This window comes from Rutidosis leptorrhynchoides, chromosome 5, assembly GCF_046630445.1.
Source record: "Rutidosis leptorrhynchoides isolate AG116_Rl617_1_P2 chromosome 5, CSIRO_AGI_Rlap_v1, whole genome shotgun sequence".
NCBI classification, from domain to species: Eukaryota; Viridiplantae; Streptophyta; class Magnoliopsida; order Asterales; family Asteraceae; genus Rutidosis; species Rutidosis leptorrhynchoides.
Window position 1 is genome coordinate 41,761,193 of NC_092337.1, and position 10,097 is coordinate 41,771,289.

The 10,097-nt window shown below is 31.2% G+C and overlaps 1 non-coding gene across 1 annotated transcript; it reads right to left on the reverse strand.

Annotated features, from left to right (window-relative positions):
- Window positions 1–9,711: 9,711 nt before the first annotated feature.
- Window positions 9,712–9,818, reverse strand: LOC139850834 (small nucleolar RNA R71). Its single transcript, XR_011760212.1, has one exon. It is a non-coding gene; the product is annotated as a small nucleolar RNA R71 (small nucleolar RNA).
- Between the last annotated feature and the right edge of the window lie 279 nt (window positions 9,819–10,097).

A 10,097-nucleotide genomic window follows, 5' to 3' on the forward strand; every position in this document is an offset into this window, starting at 1 on the left:
GGCAGTATTAACAGTAATATGGATGAGTTGTCGAATTATTGAAGAAATGAAAACATATAAGGTAGCTTTAGTTTAGTTGTAGACTATAGAGTGGTGATACGATTTCATGATGAAGAAAGGTGAAGAAGGTGGTAGTTAGGGTGGTTCGATGGGTTGAAGGTGGTGACGGATTTCATAAAAAAAATGATGGTGGTTCATTGGTTTGCGAAGAGAAAAAGAGAAAGATCACGAATTAGAGAGAGAGGGAAAAGATGGAGGTGAGAGAAGGATGGTGATTGGTTATACATGGTGATGGCCGATGGTGGTTCTAGGGTGACCGGTGGTTCATGGTGATAACGGTGGTGGAAGTAGTCGGCGGTGTGTTTGCCGAAGATGGTGGCGAGGTTGGTGGTGGTTATCGGTGATAGATGTCATGTAATATATGTATGTGTAGCATATGTAAATGTGTGTGTGTGTGTATATATATATATATATATATATATATATATATATATATATATATAAGTTGTGTTGTGAGCATCGGATTATAGCAAGAACAATATGATCAAATTTTTTTTTGGGTTGTAGTATTAGAGAAAGAAACACAAGAATGCAAGTGGGGATTATTATCTAACATGTACCACATATATAATGATAATGATAAAGTAAAATAATTAATATAATAATAATTAGCAAACACGTTTAAAATCCTTAGCAGTCATCAATAATTCAATCTAAAGTTTAATTAGGGGTATTATTTCGTACTCCGTTGTAATTTAGTGGCGTATAAAAGTCTTAGGAAAAATCCCAAATTTTTAGATTAACTATATTTATTTATTTTGGTCATTATGGTATAAAATTCAGTCATTAATTATTAAATAAAAATTACATTAATTAATCACTCCCAACCCTAAGTAAAATGTAGTTATTGTTAAAATTTATCAAATAACTTCTAAATATATTATTAATAAGCCTATAATTTATAAAACTTATTTTGGGATTACCGTTTATCTTAAAATCACATAAGTTCCTTTTTAACTCGTTTGTTATTGATCGAATGACATTTGAGCGTTACCATCGTTTACTAAATAACTTCGAAATCACAAAATATATATTTAATATTCTTTCTTTATATATATAGATATGTTTTAAATAATGATTATTATATTTTGATTTTTATTTTGTATAATTAACTTTAATAATAACAATATATATTTCTAATTATATTTCAAATTATTATTATATATTCATATATTTAAAATATATATGTATTTAATTACAAATAGTGGTTCGTGAATCGTCGTGAGCAGACGGAGTTTAATGAATGTAAGAAAACAGTTCAAAAATTTTGAGATTCAACATTACAGACTTTGCTTATCGTGTCGAAATCAAATAAGATTAAGTTTAAATTTGGTCGGAAATTTCTGGGTCATCACAGTACCTACCCGTTAAAGATATTTCGTCCCGAAATTTGAATGAGGTCGTCATGGTTAATGATAAGAATGTTTTCATGACGAATATGAATTGATAAAATAAAATTTTATCACTGTTGTGTAGTATAGGTAAGATAATTCGATTATTCGAAGAGTACGAGTGAAGCTATCACAAAAGATTGAGATCAAGATTTAACTTTTGACATAGTCTTGGTTGAATTCCGGAATTCAAGGGATTTAAAGAAAATCTTCGAAATCTAAAAGATTTGATTCTTCGGCGAATAAGGAAATTAAGATCTCTATAATTAAATACGATGATCTGCCTCGATTACTCTGTCTGATATTTTCATTATAATTTAAACTCTTCTGTTCCATTATTCTCACCATTTTTATACTTTCTTTCTTAGTTCATACATCCAAAAGATTGTAAAAATGCTTAATCCAGTTCTAATCCTTGATATTTTCCTAATTATCATTTCTGTCATCCTTCTTTTCAATCTTCCACCAGAAAAATCTGTTTACTCCTACTATTACCTTGGGGTGATACTATTCTTAATTCTACCGTGTCTTTATATTGTTATTCGTATTAATATCCACGGCTTGTAATCTCCGTGTTGTTATTGTGATTTATAGTTTCTCTTATATTTTAGAGCTCTTTGCCTTTTTATTCTCTTCTCGACCTCTAATAAAGCGAGTAATGGTCCAGAATTCGTAAGTATGGAACTTCGAATGAACTTAATGTTCTAAACAATAAAGAACGTAATTGCACGATTTGATTTGTCAAATTACCCGAATTCAAGAGAAATGATAGGACTATCAAGAAAATATGTTCTTGATATGTTTATAGATTAGATAGAATGTAATAGTCGTGTAACATGGCACATGATGACGGTATGATCTGTGAATCATCACGTTCCATTAGAAACTCAGCATGACTTACTGTAATATAATCACGTTGATCAAGTGTCATTATATTATACTAATTCATGCATCAATTTCTTTACATTTCTTCAGAATTCATTCATAAATTAAACTTAAATTTTACAGAAGTTTCCAATATAATGAAACACAGGAAGCACGAAGAGGTATATAATTTCGGACGAGAATATTTATGAAAATATCCTCAGAAATATCGACGATATTTATGATGATATTTTGGAATTTCCAAGTTCGAAGGTTGATGAAGAAAGATTTTCCGCAAGATTTTAACATGACTTCGGAGCAAGATATTCTCTAAAGATTTCAACGGATCCAGAATTACCTGGATTCTTTGAATATAGGGTATGGTCCTTGTATTTGTCCTTGGTCTCCTTCTGGTTAGCTCAATCCGTTTTTCAGTTCTAACTTTTCTGAGCTTTTCCAACATACTATTCTATATCATCAAACTTCCGACGATTAAGGTCGTTTATGGTTGCCTACAGTTTTCTGCTGCTTCATTCAGCTTTTTCAAAGTTCAATGTATTGATTCGTGGGCTGGGTGCTTTTCAAAATTTCAGAATTGAAGATCGTAATTCTAGGAGATAATTGTTATATGTATACATATAACTATTGATGTAAAAAGGCTACGAGATTTGAAATACTGATTGCTGATTCTCGGTAATTTGTATGACAATTATTGTTACAGGGTATAGATGAATACACAATGGGGTTTCAATGAATATAATGATTTTTCGGAAAGTCCAAATTCATTGAAGTTGCTGGTAAGTTTACTGCTAATGTGGTGGAATATAAACGGTTCCCCGGTAACGATGACGACAGGCAAACTTATATATCAAAGTTATAATAAGACTAATCTGAATGAAAAGTCGAAGTTGTCTTGCTGGAGCTTTGACAAAATTGACTAATTTAGAAAGGTATTGCAAAGTTATTTTCGGTAATAACAATGCCAAAGGAGCTATCACAGATACGTGTTAAACTTCTACTTGGGATCCGGAAGTTCTCCCAGGTGCATGACTGTGGATAACATGTGGTTGGATCATCATTTAGATTGAGGTGTTTTCAAGAATCATGAAAGGTTTGAACACAGTTTGGAATCATCAAGATACAAATGAGATTTAGGATGAAATCAAGTGGCAAACTTGAAGAATTGTTTAGTTTCACATGTTATAATTAATATTTTAATTCATTTTTAATTGTCCAATGTTGGTAGTCCACAGTTGATAGACCACATTTAACAGTCCAATAATTTATATATAACTTAATATATAATATTCGAATTAATTAATACGTATCGTGACCCGTGTACATGTCTCAGACTCGATCACAACTCAAAGTATATATATTATTGTAGAATCAACCTCGACCCTATATAGCTAACTCAAGCATTACTGCATATAGAGTGTCTATGGTTATTCCAAATAATATATAGATGCGTCGATATGATATGTCAAAACCTTGTATACGTGTCCCGATATTTAAAGTGCGTAAAATAAATAACAGAAATTAAATGAAGATAAATAAAGTGCGTAAAGTAAATAACAGAAATTAAATGACGATAAATAAAATTGTGATAAATAAACTGCGATAAATAAAATGTAATCAGTTAGCTAGGAACAGTTAGCTAGGAACAGTTAGCGTGGATTCTTAACAAAATTTCTCGTAGTTAATTAACAAATTTTATTTCTGTCCAATGTTTTCTTCATTATGCCACTTGTTGAATTCTGGCAAGTCAAAATCCAAATATGAAATTGAATGAAAATGGTTATTTTGTGGTGAACGGATTCGTATATATGTGGATGTAAGTAGGATAGTAAATGACTGTTGAATCAGATTCGAAGAATGTACAATGTAACTTATTAATATAAAATCTAAATATTCCTCGGGTATTACCTACCCGTTAAAATATTTTCATCATTAACAGTTTGTACGAAATAATTTTTAATTTACAACCTTTATGAAAACATATATACATATATATTTTCTTCAGATGTAATCATGGATTTAATGAGTCAATATGATATTAGACTCATTTGATTTACCGTTAGAACAAGAATATATAATCTCTAAAACATTAGATATTACATAATCGCCATGAAGAACTAAGATAATTGATGTAGAATGATACGTAGAACGATGATTATGCTCGAGGTACAAAATGAGATGTTGAGGTGTGTGATGTTTGAACTTGGGTTGTTGGTGGTACTGGTGCTGTTACTGATGGTACTGTTGGTGCTGGTGATGTTGCTGAAGCTGGTAAATTTTGCACCATATTTTCCAAAGCTATAACTTGGGCGCGAAGCTCGTTGACTTTTGCTATTACTCAGGGATGATTGTCGGTTCGGACGAGCGAATGAATAAGATCTAGAATCTGAGATAGTATATAATCGTGACGAGATACTCTGGAAATGAGGGTGAAAATGGTATTTCGGATAGGTTCGCCGGTAAGTGTTTCAGGTTCATCGCCAAGAGGTGAATTTGGTTGATGGAAAGGATCGCCCTCTTCTCTTCTTCATTGATTAAGTCGATTACGAACCCATCCACAACTCATCCAGAATTGATGATGGCTGATTGGTTGATTCATTTCGGTCACACTGCTTTCAGAGCTTGAGTGGAATTCCATGTCAGAATAGCTGTCGGAATAGCTATCGGAATATGAGGGACTCGAACTGGTTGAGGGATTCATCTCGTAGGATCAGATGAAAGATTTTTGATATGAAATAGATTATAGGATATAGATTAGTACCCTGCAATACACGATTTACATATGCATATATAATACTAAAATCCCATAAGTTACGGAGGAATTTACGGAATATGTCAGGAAAAGTTTACAGTAACAGATACGCTAAGATATGAATTTTGTCTATACACTATCGATGCACTAAATGCAGTAAGACGTGTCTAGACTTAAGATGATAAGAAAGTGATTCCCTAAGAATGATAAGCAGGTAATTTTCGACACGAAATGATAAGCAAAACTTTTGACATGCAGACACGGTCGAAGTCCAGACTCACTAATGCATCTAAACAACTATCAGTTAGACACACTAATGCAAGACCTGGTTCTCTAAGACCACCGCTCTGATACCACCTATAACGACCCGTCCTAATCCATCTGGACGAATACATTACATTTGGTTACATCGCGAGGCATTTGACCTCTATATGATACATTTTACAAACATTGCATTCGTTTTTAAAAGACATACTTTCATCACATTGAAAGTTTACAGCATGCATACCATTTCATAATATATCCAACTATAAATGAGTTAATAATATTCTTGATGAACTCAACGACTCGAATGCAACGTCTTTTGAAATATGTCATGAATGACTCCAAGTAATATCTTTAAAATGAGCTGATAATGCTAAAAATGAACATATATTTCATAGCATTATCCCTCAAGAAAGACAAGCTTTTAGTTGCAATTGTTCTATTTACAAGTGATATTCGTTTAAATAATAAAAGGTGAATACAAAAGACAGATTCGACGAATTGAAGACGCAAACGACCAAAAAGCTAAAAAGTACAAAATACAATCAAAGTGGTTCAAATTATTGACGAGAAACGTCTCAAAATTACAAGAGTACAAGACGCAAAACGCAAAGTACAAGATATTAAATTGTACGCAAGGACGTTTGAAAATCCGGAACCGGGACCAGAGTCAACTCTCAACGCGCGATGCAACGGAGCGAAAATTACAAGTCAACTATGCACATAAATATAATATAATATTTAAATAATTTTTAAAATTATTTATATATTATATATATTTAATAAAATTGTCGGCAAACAAGAAAACAAACAAACCTGACCTGGAATCCCAGGCCATGTGATCGCATGGCCAGGAAGTAGAAAAACCATGCGGTCGAATGACCCCAATTGTCAGGCCACATTCCTATAAAAGGCGCAGTTTTGAGCGAATGTTAACACATCTTTTTCTCTTCTCATCTCTCACTCGTAATATATATATATATATATATATATATATATATATATATATATATATATATATATATATATATATATATATATATATATATATATATATATATATATATATATATATATTATAATTTTAATTTTAATTTTAATAATAATAAGGGTATGTTAGCGAATGTTGTAAGGGTGTAAGTCGAAATTCTGTCCGTGTAACGCTACGCTATTATTAATCATTGTAAGTTATGTTCAACTTTTTTAAATTAATGTCTCGTAGCTAAGTTATTATTATGCTTATTTAAGCCGAAGTAATCGTGATGTTGGGCTAAATATTAAAGACAGTGTAATTCGGCTTTGTACCATAATTAGGGTTTGGACAAAAGAACGACACTTGTGGAAATTAGACTATGGGTTATTAATGGGCTTTATATTTGTTTAATTAAATAATAGTTTGTTAATTTAATATAAAGATTTACAATTGGACGTACCTATAAATAACCATATACACTCGATCGGACACGATGGGTGAGATATTTATAAGTACTAATAATCGTTCATTTAACCGGACATGGGAATGGATTAATAGTTAATGGACTTACTAAAACAAGGGTGAATTATATACAAGGACACTTGGCGTAATTATAGTTTAAGTCCCAATTAGTTGGAATATTTGACTTCGGATATAAGGATAATTTGACGAGGACACTCGCACTTTATATTTATGACTGATGGACTGTTATGGACAAAAACCAGACGGACATATTGAATAATCCAGGACAAAGGACAATTAACCCATGGTAATAAACTAAAATCAACACGTCAAACATCATGATTACGGAAGTTTAAATAAGCATAATTCCTTTATTTCATATTTAATTGCACTTTTAATTATCGCACTTTTATTTACTGTCATTTTATTTAAATGCACTTTTAATTATCGTACTTTTTAATTATCGCAATTTTATTTATGGTCATTTTATTTATCGCATTTTTATTTATCGCAATTTCATTATTGTTTTTTACTTTACGCTTTAAATTAAGTTGTATTTATTTTTAATATTTTATATTAGGTTTTAACTGCGACTAAAGTTTTAAAATCGACAAACCGGTCATTAAACGGTAAAAACCCCCTTTTATAATAATAATACTACTTATATATATTTATATATTTACAAATATAGTTTTAAAAATATAGCGTTTAACTTGGCGAGTTTCCCTGTGGACGAACCGGACTTACTAAAAACTACACTACTGTACGATTAGGTACACTGCCTATAAGTGTTGTAGCAAGGTTTAGGTATTTTCACTCTATAAATAAATAAATAACTTGTGTAAAATTGTATCGTATTTAATAGTATTTCCTAGTAAAATATAAGCTATTTCGTATACACCTCGCATAACATCAAGTATTTTTGGCACCGCTGCCGGGGAACTACTTAAACGCCGGAAGCGAAACGCTATATTAAAAAAAAAAAAAAAATTTAAGTCTTAGTTTACTTTTGTAAAAATACGCTTTTGTAAAAATACGTTTTAAATATAAAAAAATACAAAAATATAAAAAGAAAAACAAAATATACATATTTTTTTTAGAGTTGTTCAAAATATATAAATTATAAAGTATTTTTATTTTTAGTTTGTAAAAATATAAGTTTTTATTTCATTTATATAAATATTTTATATAATTATTAAAACAGAAAAAAAATATAAAAGTATACGGGCCACTACACTGTAGCAGCCCAACTTCTGGCCTACTATCTTAAGCCATGTGACCGCATGGTATTACAACGATCAGCTCATGCGATCGCATGAGCTGATTTGGCACGCCTGGTACCTGGTACGACCAGTTTAGGGTTAGATTAATTTAATTATTATTATTAATTAATAACCCTAATTAGGTTTAGTATATTTTAATATTTAGTTTAGTTTTATTTAATTTATAATATTTAGTTATAATTAGTTTTAATAATTACTAAATTAATACTTTTATATAATAAATAATATAAAAATAATATTTTTATAAAAATTGTACTTTTTACAACTTTAAGTTTATTTTTATATTTTGTATCTTTTTATTTGTTTTAGTGTAATATTTATATTTTTCGTTCGTATTTAATTTTAAGTCATAGTTTTTGCCATAGTTATTTTTATTTCTAGATTTTTAGGCTTTAATGTAAAATCCCTTAAGTGCTTTTTCTTTAGACTAAGATTTAGGTGCTTTAGAATTTTGCGACGCCGTTTTTAGATTTTATTACTTTCTAAGTTATTGCCGTTTTGGATATAGAATTTCTTTTAAGCTTTAATATTTTTAGACGCAACTTTTAATTCTTAGTTTTTAGACTTTTAAGTTTCGACGCGCTACGTTCTTTTTATTATTTTTCGACCATTTATTTTTCGACGTTTTTCGACGCGCTCTTTTTCTTTCTTATTTCTCGCCGCTCTAATTTTTAGGACATAGAATTTTCTATTTCTTCTCTAAAATTTCTTTAAATTTCAACGAAAAATTATTTTAAGTGGTTAAATTGATAGACATCCAAAATTTTCTGGTTCGTAGTAATAGTTGGATTTGTTAGTGGCGAGTTGAGGGCTTCCGATTTAAAGGGTCCTGGCTACCTGCTGCATCTATTGGCTATTCGAAACGTGGGCAAAATTAGAAAAGTCTATTAATTTGATAACTTATATAATTTTTATTTTTATAACTAATAGGATATTCAGTGAATGCACCGAGCAAAACGTTCACTACCTTTTATACGTTCACCACCTGTAACTCGATCAAGACATCTAGCCAATATTTTCGCCGTTGATTTTTATTTAGAATCATCATCTAGTCGACCAAGTACTCCAATTCAAATTTCTGATAATCCATTTTTTGAACCCGACCTCACAATTGAGAATCCGGAGGATATTCAGGGACAATTCAGAGATCTTGAACCACTAATCTTTCCTCCGAAACCACCAATCATTCAAACAGAGATTGTCGAGGAACAACCCATTAAATCAGAATCCTCTAGTGATTCAGATTCAACAAATTCAATCATGGAAAATCTGAAACCTCTAAGTATGGAAGACCGAATGAGAGCTAAACGCACTGGCCAAGGTCACGCAATTACTCAACCAGACATTAATGCGCCAGATTATGAAATCAAGGGACAAATCTTACACATGGTAATTAATCAATGCCAATTTAGTGGTGCGCTGAAGGAAGATCCAAATGAACATCTTCGTACCTTTAATAGGATCTGTACTTTATTTAAAATCCGAGAAGTGGAGGATGAACAGATATATCTCATGTTATTTCCCTGGACTTTAAAGGGAGAAGCCAAAGATTGGTTAGAATCGTTACCTGAAGGGGCGATTGATACATGGGACGTTTTAGTTGAAAAATTTCTTAAACAATTCTTTACGGCATCTAAAGCCGTAAGACTTCAAGGAGAAATTATTACATTCACACAAAAGCCAAATGAAACGTTATATGAGGCGTAGACAAGATTTGGAAAGTTATTAAGAGGATGTCCGCAACATGGTTTAGACACCTGTCAAATAGTACAAATATTCTACCAAGGATGCGACATCACTACAAGAAAAGATATCGATATAGCAGCTAGTGGTTCCATTATGAAGAAAACAACAACTGACGCTTACAAAATTATTGATAACACTGCTTCCCACTCACATGAGTGGCACCAAGAAAAAGATATCATTAGATCATCTAAAGCAGCTAGAGTCGATTCTAGCCATGACTTTGATTCCATTTCCGCAAAGATAGATGCTATCGAGAGACGAATGGAAAAGATGACTAAAGATAT